Source organism: Pinus tabuliformis, chromosome 2_2, assembly GCF_031772625.1.
Source record: "Pinus tabuliformis cultivar Carrire ecotype Pingquan chromosome 2_2, CPIR1, whole genome shotgun sequence".
In the NCBI taxonomy this organism is placed as follows: Eukaryota; Viridiplantae; Streptophyta; class Pinopsida; order Pinales; family Pinaceae; genus Pinus; species Pinus tabuliformis.
In genome coordinates, this window is record NC_142300.1 from 753,356,566 (window position 1) to 753,368,410 (window position 11,845).

The window sequence follows — 11,845 nt, forward strand, 5'->3', positions numbered from 1 at the left end:
TATAGCTACTATGACTGTACATAACCTTCATCCACCAATTTGGGCTTGAAAAACATCACTTGCTCATGTAGATGTCGATGGAAACCCCCCAAATACTCTAGGAGTACAACTGGGTTCTTTGGAGAGATACCCAACATTATAACCATGTTACTGAATTATGTGGTGTACTCCTACACACTTTGGCATGGATTTTGTATAAAGTAATGCCACCGGATCCACTAGTCCTCCACATACATAATGGGATAAACCTTTGAATTAATGATGGTTTTGAACTATTCCTAGTTAGTCATTGGAGGTTCTCTCTCCAACCTCAGGGTTTCTATGTGGCTCTCCTACCAAGTTAGTGCACGCCCCTCTAATTTTAGCCACACAAATGAGATCTTTTTCCCTTCCTTGATCTGATGGATGCTAAAATAAACTTCAAGTTGATGCAGCCAATGGTTTAGCTTCAGAGCATCAATCTCACCATGGTACAAATATCCCCAATTTGTTACTTAGGGCTTGCATGAGGAGTTCTACATTGAAATTTATATCCACAAATTGTTGTTTAAGGTGTGAAAAACTCACCTTTGCAGGATCACGAGGTTCATTTACAGATTCATCGAGAGTGATTGGGGTTTTATGATTTTTGACCCTACTGACATAGACCCCCTACAATTATCAATAAATTCCCAAATAAACCTGCTTTGATATCAAAATAATCCATAAAATTTTATGGATATTCGACTAGACAGTTCGTCACAACATATCTAGTAATATTATATTAAAAATCTAAGATTCTACATTATTACAATTTTATTAAACTTTAAGATATGTAGATTGAACTATAATTAGTGCATGCATGCAAATGGAAATTTTACATAAAAGTAGAGAGCAACAAGAAACAGCTCACATACACAAATAAGACATAAGATATGCTCTCTAGAAAACCTTTTTTGGATAAAACCTAGCTAGAAGGTGAGGTCACTTCACTCTCTTTCTCTATTTGGAAATATGGTTGCAAGTACAAAGAAGTAATTCCTCTCAACCATGGGCTGCTACAGTGCACATATGCTCTCTATGTGTTTTATCTCCTATCTCTCCTAGATATCTTTGCTCAGATATGGAAAAAAATGCTCTTAAAAGAATGGAACACCTCTTCCTCCTAGTGGCCCAGTTATAACATAGCCTGATAGCCTACTAGTTGTTAATTTTGACTACATCAACCCCTAACAAGAGCTACAATATAGACTTATCTAGAGTATTTTACATCATAATCATGTGGATACCGCCTTTTCCATGAATAATGGTGGTTGACGTGGCATCATCCTGAACTATAGGTGTGAAAACATGAAGGCCAACTTTTGAGTCACATAACTTTTACATACGAACTCCGATTTACACGCTTCTTCTGAAGTTGGAAATATATTTGTATGGAAAATATCATGAAATGGCATGGAACTAAATCAAAAAAGTTTTACCCCACCAAAAAATGTCGTTTGATGCATCAAAATTCTCTTGGAAGGTTTCAGACCTTGTTTTGCCAAATTGAGCCTCGCTAGTAAAAATGGTCCCATGAGCTGATTCCTCCACTTTTTCCACTCTGAATACATCAATATGGATGATAAAAAATATAATTATCCAATTTTAATTAATCACTCAGACCAAGTTTCCATATTCATACATGTTTTGTATAAACATGCACAAATGAATGTTGGTGGTAGGGATGGCACTAATGAGTAACGTCATGTGATTAAAGAGTATCACTTCTACATCAACAATGACCGTGAGAATGACACATCGTTCATGCAACATTTCTTTAACCAAATTTATTAATCATTCAAAAAATGACATATCATTTAGAAAGAATTGGGTATGGTCAAATGGTTGTGAAGGGAGGTTCAAGTCAGCAAGCGGTTTTTATTGGTTGAGTCAGCTACACAAGAAAACAAAAATTCAACATACTTGGAGCTATTTTGAAACAAGACATGGAAAGGGTGAGTATGATGGTGTAGGTGCTTGTGTGCATTGAACACTTAGGAGGTACCAAATGATTCATGATAAAGATTGAATCAAATCATCACTAGAGGTGGTCATCTAGTGCATATCCCATTTAGGACATGAAGGTCATAGATCTATTAGGCCTGTGCGTAGGTTACTTTGGAATGTTTAACTTGACGATGTTAGTAGTTCCATTCCTTGGTGTTGTAATACTATAAAAGGAACAATGGAAATACACTCAATGTAGCATAAAGCCATGGGAGAAATATTTTCCATCGAGACAAGAAAACTCACATGTTTTTGTGAGTTTTTCATTAGTGTTGATGGATGTATACTTAAGAAATGTAAAAAAAATAGGTACATGAAGGGATGGAAATATGTACCTCTTAATCCAAAGGTACCTCATCCAATTCTAACGTGGAAAGAGATGCATGATGGAGGGGCCATCATTTCACTTGATCGTAATGAAGTCTCTAATGTTGCAAGGGAAGGTATGTGGCATCTATCATTAACAATTTCATCTCTAAATTGAAATCTTAAACATATAACTAATAAGTATTCTGTATTTTGGTTGTAGGTGACGTTTTCATTGTCACTACCCCCCAAGAAATGAAGATAATGTGGCGTACTATTTGATATGATGCACACAGGTGAAAAACAAGTTAGTGTGATTGTATGAATTTGGATAGTTCACATACCAAATTGGTGACATGGTTGAGATGGGTCATTTTTTTAAAAGGTTAAAAAACAGGGTTTTCACATCATTTATAGATATTTTATCTCTATATTTATATATATTGCCAATGTAGTCATATAGTTATAGCAACTTGGATTAGTATCATAGAAATCAAAATAAACACACATGACCAAGGAGATGGAAGATGAAAAAATATTACCATGAATATATTGTGCAGACTTTCATTCCTATCACCCATTGACTAGATGAGTATATGATGCAAATCGCGAGCCGTGAAGCCAAGTCTATAGCAGTCAAGTGTAATCTAATCTAGTATAAGAGATTAACATATGAATTTTGTAATTTAGAAATACATGACAGATGAGTACTTTTGTAGTTTTGAATTTGAATAAACTCCATAGAGAAATGTTTCCCTCTAGTCTAGTATGGATTCATAATTGTGTATCTATGTTATATAAGCTTAGGTTCCTTGAGGTGCTTAACTTTCTAAAGTTTTCCAAATTTCAAGGATTTTCTTTAATATTTTTAGGGATATGATCCTTATGTGAACCCCATAAAATTAGAAAACAAAAATCTAAACTTTAACCCATTAACAATTTAACCAGGTTGATATAATATTATTTTAATTAAAATTTAAATTCAACTATCTAGGTTATGAACAACATTGAAAATTTTTTATGTTATTAATAAATGTCATGTGACAGTTTGATATAAAACATGGAAAGGGTTGCACACATGCTTTATATTGGATTGTAAAAGTTGCAACAAATACAACACACATACACACATACATGATGTGTTATTACTAAGCTCTTGTAGTTAACCTCAAAAGAAATAAAATCGAATAAAACTTATCTCAATCATATTTGACTTTTTTAATTGAACCTTAAAATAAGGAATTGATTGAAATACCTGGATGGCTAAGTAAATTTAGAAAAGTTAATAACATTATATAAATTATAGAAATCTTATCATATAGTGTTTTTTGGTATATTAAATTCCAATACAATTGACTTCTATCATGTTATGACTAAGATCTTGTAGGTACATTCTCAAAATACATTTTTTATTGCTCATAAATCTTATTTGTTGTTTACAATACATCTTTCAAAATTGAAAAAAACTTGTTTCAATCATATTTGTGTCCTTTAGTTGAAACTTGAGATAAGGAATTGATTTAAATACTTCAATAGCCAAATAAATTTAGGAAAGTTCATAAAATTATATAAAACGATAGATACATATATAATTAATTGTTTAAATTAACATACATTGATTGCACTAAAAGACACTTTCTACATGCCAATATGAAAAATATTTGAAATTATTTCCATGTTCAACATTAAATTGATGTACACGATATATTTCAGTTCATTTTAAGTATCAAAATGACTTGCATAATAGTAAGATTGTACTTATTTTCCTAGTCTATGAAAACTAGAAATTAAAATTGTTATTTTGTAAAATTTTACTTCTTGAATGTTCCTAATTGAAGGTATTCAGATATTGAATTGAAAAATATTTGTATAGCCAAGTAAATTTAGGAATGTTCATAAAATTATGTAAAATTACACAAACACATATAATTAATTGTTGAAATTAACATATATTCAGTGCACTAAAAGGCTGTTTCTACAAGACAATATGAAACATATTTGCAATTGTTTCCGTGTTCAATTTTAAAGTGATGTACAAGCTATATTTTAGTTCAATTTAAGTATCGAAATGACTTTCTTTGTAGTAATTTATAATTATTTTCTTAATCAATGAAACTAGAAAAAAAATTATTATTTTGTAAAATTTTACCTCTTGAATGTGCTTAATTGAAGGTCTTAAGATAACAAATTCATTGAAATATTTGGATAGCCAAGTAAATTTAGGAAAGTTCATAAAATTATATAGGAGAATATATCGTTAATTTTTTAAATTAACATACATTGACTGCATGAAAAGGCACTTTCTACAAGCCAATATGAAACATAGTCGTAATTATTTCCATGTTCAATATTAAAGTGGTATACATGATATTTTTTTTTTCATTGAAAGTATCAAAGTGACTTGCACAATAGTAATATTGTACTTATTTTCTTAGTCTATGAAACTAGAAATCAAAATTGTTATCTTTTTTTAAATAAAACTTATACTATATAGAATTTTTTTTAAACTATTGAAATAATTAAGAGATCCATAAACTGAAATAATGTTTACGTACATTTGTAAATTTACCATGTATGAAAATATACAAATTTTATATCATGTATATGTGCCCTATGAAATGTGCTTCAAAATATACAAAATTTCCACTCTAAGTACAACCAGAACTCCTATCTGAGTTTCTCTACACAAGGTAATCATTCATAATCTGGTACTGCAATATAACTCATTCAAAGCCAAATTAATTAGATTATTATTTGTGAAAAATAAATAATATGGAAAAAAAATCATTTTGAACCACATTTAGTTACATATATGACTGTACTAATGTTGGTCGAGTCTAAATAAAATTCATGCAGGATGGGGTCTAATCAATCTAGGCTTGGTACCCCCCTACTTGTGACTCAAATATTGGGGCCTATGTCAATGGACCTGCATCGTCACTACCTCTATACCTAGCATCCCACTCATTTGTACACATAAATGAGACATCAACAAAACTCTACATATGGGAATGTGTACATAGTGTCACAGATAAATTATAATTAGTTCATGAATTAATTAGCATGCATGTAACTTGACAAAATAAAATGTTGAAATCTTAGGAATATTTTTTTTACCTTAACTATTGGTGCATGTGGCTATACATAGTGAATCTCCTCCATATCAGTATTATGAGGTGGAGGTGGAGGTGGTTATGGAGTATAATCCATGGAAATATGCATTGGTGGAGGATGCTTTTGCTGATAGACTACCCCCTCATATGACCTCAAAATATCATCCATGTAGTGGGGTTGTGTCAACGTGTTATCATGAACTTATAAATACAATATAATACAAAATTATTAATATACATAATGTATATATTTGACAATAATAGTAAGAAGTTTCATATATATGTACCTGGAATGTGTCACGTTGGTCATGAACCCACCAAGTGTCGCGGATGACATCATCACACATAAATTCATATGACAAAAGTTGGTCAACAGGTAGAATCTCGATATATAAATACTCACATAATGGAATTGGTGATTCATGAGGAAACAATGGTGGATTCTTCATCTCTCCATGTGATGTGACCTACGCGTTGCCCAATGTCATCCGCGTGCCATTTGTATTGCTACAGTTGGTCTGAACACTGAGTTGTGATGAATCCTCCAACTTCGTCAGCAATACCACACTCTGAGATAGTAGTGGCAACAATCTCAGAGGTGGTGGTACATGCCCATGGTGCCTACAAGCCTTGACACAATCATATCTACGTCCCAAGATGGGTCCATAAATTTAAATCCAGTGCTAGTGTAACCTGGCCTCATATGTATTATGAACTATGCATATATATGTTTTTCAAAGTAAATGTGAACCTGGTCATGGTGGGAGAAATAGCCCCAAGATCGAATGAATTGATCATAAATAGAAGGGGCCCCATTAACATTCTTAAATTGTTTGAGTGGAATTGGACCTCAATTTCTAGCACGACGCTCCAGAGGGATGTTGAAAAACTCCCCCATGAACATCAATGTCCTTAGTGGCATCTTTCACCACCTCCCAAGTATTTGGGCCTCTAACCTCCATCCTCTTGATCCTATGTATGGAATGTAGAAGGTGGGGTTGTGGGCCCATCCCATGGTATGTCTTTATCAACCTATTGATGCTCTCCAACATCAAAATAAAATTATGTCTAGTAGGTGAGGTAGGATGTATTTCATTGATCTCTCATGTGATCCTTGTATGTTGGGTCATAATATCCTCTAGTGTGATACTGGATATAGCATCAACCACAGAGGGATCAATGTTGCACTGTGATCCTCATCTTCACCCTATTGAGAGTCTGCAATTAATAAACATAATTTAACATATATAAAAAATCAAACATAATAACATATATAGTAAATTCAAATACATCAATGGAAGAATATTTAAAAATGAAATGAAATGTCAAGCCATAAACATGTAAAAATTTTAACGAGGATTTAAAATTGTACATGTTGCAGGTGAAGATGGTCCACTATTTGTAACATGATCATCAATAGAGACAAAAACACTACCTCTAACACTCTAAATAGTGTCAAAGATATGATCTATGAGTGGAACATGCACTCTGGTTCATCTACATGATCTATCACAAGCCTAACCAAGTATAGCATATCGCCTTACACTTTGGCATCCTACAGTTGGGGGACATATAGGAGATGGCTCTGAATATTATAGATAATACATATAAACTAATCCAAGAAAAAAATGATGACTAAACTATTACATATAATACAAAATTATTACATATGATACATATAAACTAATCCAAGAAAAAAATGTTGACTTACAAAGAGCATTGATAAGAAAACCATTTCTAACTCAAGTAGAATAATCTAACCACAAATCCTAACCTTTAGAGTCCTTTTTTTGATAATTTATAAACCAAAGTATTGTGTTCCATGCAAACATAATTGAAAGAAGTGATAAAATATAATTGCACATTTTTTCCCACTTATAAATAATGCATTGTATTCATAGATCATAAATATGTAAATATATATAAGAAAGTCAAATAAACATAATTGCAAAAGTAATAAAATTTCATGTCAACCAAATACTCCATAAAACTGTAAGTTCTTATAATGTTTGACTTTGATGGATAACATGGACTAGGTGCAAGCATATCAAGGAAATGTTTTTACTAAAACACACTACCATCACACTACATATTAAACAATGTTACAAATTAGAAAAGAGTCGAAATGATTTTATTCACTTTAAATGCACTTTTTTGTTGTCATTGGTGTGTGTTGTAGTGTTGCAAATGTGTTTTTGGTTGACATTGATGTCAACCTGGTAGCATGGTTTATAGGAGAGTCGGTTATGCATGTGTATGTGTGGCTGCAGGCAGCTTGTGTATGGATGGTCAGTAGATGGTATTTCGCATGTCTACTAGCATGGAGATGTGAGGATCGAGAAATGATTTTCCGGTGTTACATACAGAGTGTGAGTAGAGGTTTTCATGGTCCTCATGATCATGTTGTTGCATAGAGTTAGATGGTGGTCTGTTGCACTAGTTTGGAGGCCTTCCCATGATGATTCGTTGTGCAGAGGAGGAGTTGTATTGGATATATGATGATCTACTTGATCAGATTGAATGATCATGTTTCTTGTATGTGTTGGTGATTTGATCTACTACTACTATTATGATATGGATTATGCTACTGCTGCTTCAAGAGAGAGAGCATGTGTTTCAGTTATTACTGCTACTTTAGGGGAGAGAGCATGTGTTTCAGTTATTACTGCTACTTTAGGGGAGAGAGCATGTGTTTCAGTTATTACTGCTACTAGTTATTCCCGTGTTGCCTTATGAGTGAGAGAGTTTATTATTGTTTCTAATAGGAGATGTATATTGTTGCTCTAGAGTGTTGTTGATTGGGCATAGCTTGTGTCTAGGGGGATTTTAGCGCACATTTTTTCTAGTTATGTGGGGGAGTGTTATTTTTATTCTCATATTTCAATCCTGTATCCCATTATTCATCACCTATATGTGGTTTTTGAGTTGAGATTCTATTTTTGTTTATGGATCCCATTGCATGGATAGGAGCATATAGGATTTTTCATGGACATATTTAGCCCTCTTCCATTGATTTCAAAAGGGGAGAATGTGAGGATGAAGATAAATTTTTAGAGGACAATTTCAGATGGTTGGTTCAGCTGGGGTTGCCATAATTGCAAAAGGGTGAGTTTGTTGGCATTCATGTGTGTTGCAGTGTTGCAGATGTGTTGTTGGTTAGGATTGGTGTCACGCTGGTAGCATGGGTTATAAGAGAGTCAATTATGTATGTGTATGTGTGGTTGAAAGTGTTTTGTGTATGGATGATGTGTATATGGTATTTGGCATGTCAACTAGCATGGAGATGTGAGGATGGAGCAATGATTTGCAGGTGCTACATACAGAGTGTGAGTAGAGGTTGTCATGGTCCTCATGATCATGTTGTTGTTATCATTTTGTTGTACAGAGTTGGATGGTCGTGTGTTGCACTAATTTGGAGGCCTTCCAATGATGATAAATTTTGTAGAGGAGGATTTGTATTGGATATGTGATCATCTTCTTGATCAAGTTTACTAATCATGTCACTGCATAAAGGTGTTGGTGGATACTACATGAGTTAGAGTTGAGGAGCCTTGTTGATTAGGTATCCATATCATGTATTTGGTATTTCATGTTGATAATTTTATACATTACGCTTAGAGAGGATATAAAAGTGTCACTGAATTCTTGAGATGGTTTCATAGGTGTTGGACGATGTCTAACATGTTCTGGAGTTGCATACTAATGGAAGACTTGTTGTGGATCAATTTAATGGCCTAGGTGTTAGTATGGTAGTTGGTTGGCATCCAAGTAAACATATTTTAAATTATGATGATGGTAGTGATGTGATAGTGACTTTGTGAAGTGTTGCAGAGGTGTTAGTGACTTCTAAAGGTCTTACAAAGGATTTTCACACTCTGGAAGAGGTTTTCACAAGTTCTGAGCTGAGGAAAGAAGACTTTGACCATCCTCTTCCCCGTTCGCGTGGATGATGGATCATGAGAGCAACTCAAAGTTTCCAGTCCATGGGAGACAGGGTTGTGAGTGAGACTGAAGAGCTCAAATTGAGTTTTTCTAGTGTTTTGCATGTGACTGAGCTTTTTCACAAAAATATCTCTACATTCCTCACACAACTAAGCTAATTTTGGTATTATGGCGATGTTCTTGATGGGAAATTTTTGGCATGTGGTATAAAAAGATAATATATTCTCTAGAAATTGATAAAAGTTGAAGATATCAAAAGCCTAGTGGAGTAAGTGATTTGATTTGGTCAAGATGTCTATCTCAACCAAATTTGATGTGTGTGAAAATAATTGTTGAGTGGTCCATAGCCTGTAGCATTTTCTGAGTTAATCAAAAAGAAATTGATAAATAGAGGAAGGCATTGAGTCTATTTGGTTGGTTGTATTGATATTTTGAGAGCCTGACATTGTGAGGGGATTGTGAATGAGTAGATATTATAGTAGTTGCTCACATAGTATTACAAAGATATATCGAAGTTGTGGATGCAAAATTCAAATAATTATTTGAGAAGAAAATTCATATTTTATGTGTTGCAGAGTGGAGAGGAATTGGTACCTTCTAATGTTTTGGAGAGTAGTGTATTGGTGCGAGAAGAGGAGAATAATTTCCCTCCTTCAAGTCAAAATGATTTGGTTCATATTTTATGTGCATAACGAAGGTGTTGTTGGGTTGCTCATGTTGAGAGAATTTAGAACCCAGTCCAAAAATATATGGAACACGCTTTGCATGGAGGAAGTGAAGGCATGGAGGCTTTAGAGTAGAAAGTGATACAACATATTTAGTAGAAGGAACATACTTCTCCATCCAATTGGTGTTGGATACTCCAATGGGTGTTGGGTGAGGATCGTTGGTTGTGGGTGATTCCGATGGATACATTTTCATAGATACATGAGAGAAACATATTTCATGTCTCATAGGTGCTAGCTTGCTATGAACGAAGCTGATTCTTCCAACTTATGGTTGTAAGAGAAAACATGCAAATATGTTTAGCATATTATTAGAAGAATTGAGTAGCATAACAACAACAACGTGGTTTTCCCCCTAAAGGGTTTCCACCAAAAATACTTGTGTTTTCATGTGTGATTATTTGTGTTCATGCTTTCCATGATTATTATTCTTTGAATTTTATTGTTATTGCTTTCATGTTTTGATAAGTTAATATTGTGGATATGTGTTACAAATTGATAATCTGGAAAAAAAAAATTAAAATTGATATGAACACCATCACTACTAATTCACTCCCCTCTCACTAGTGATCTAGTTTCCAGCGTTTTTATCATGGATTTAATATATATATCAATGATGTATTTTTGAAACTTGAACTTATATATATATATATATATATATATATATATATATATATATATATATATATATATATATATGTGTATATATATATGTGTATATATATATATGTATATATATATATGTATATATATATATATGTATATATATATATGTATATATATATATATGTATATATATATATATGTATATATATATATATATGTATATATATATATATATATATATGTATATATATATATGTGTATATATATATATATGTATATATATATATATGTATATATATATATATATATATATATATATATATATATATATGTATGTATATATGTATATATGTATATATATATGTATATATGTATATATATGTATATACATATGTATATACATATATATATACATATATATATATATATATATATATATATATATATATATAGATATGGGTGTGTCTGTATGTTAAATGTTAAATCTAATATGTTATGTAGAATTATGTTATATTAAATATATAATTATCATTATAATATAATAAATAGATATAGTTATGTTTTGTTATATAGTTACATTGAATTCATTGATATATATATAAAATAAGAAAATTTGCTATTATATGTTATCTAAGTAATTACTTTTTTTAAAACTAATTGTATATATATATATTATTAAAAAATATTTAAAATATAAGTTAATTTAAAAAGTTAAAATTTAAAAAAAAATGAAATAAAATTTCTTATTTGATACATGAAGGTTCACCGTAAACAATCATATTCATTATGTTAATGTTAAGCTCCATATTTATTTGTTTATTGGTTATAGTTTTGGGGTTTTTGGTTATTTTATGTTTTGGATCTTTTTGGGGATATTTTTGGTCAAATTTGTTTGAAATTTAAATTGCATTTTAAATAACAAAAAATCAAAATCTTTTCAAAATTTATTTCAATAAATTCGAAGAGAAAAACTTCAAAACATAAAATAATTAGAAAATAAAGATTTTACCTTTCAAAATTAGAAAAAAATCATAGCAAACATATTACCATTGTAATTATTGTAAATTATACAATGAAATGAAAAAAATAAAAATAAAACATCAATTATAGTTTGTTGGGGTTTCT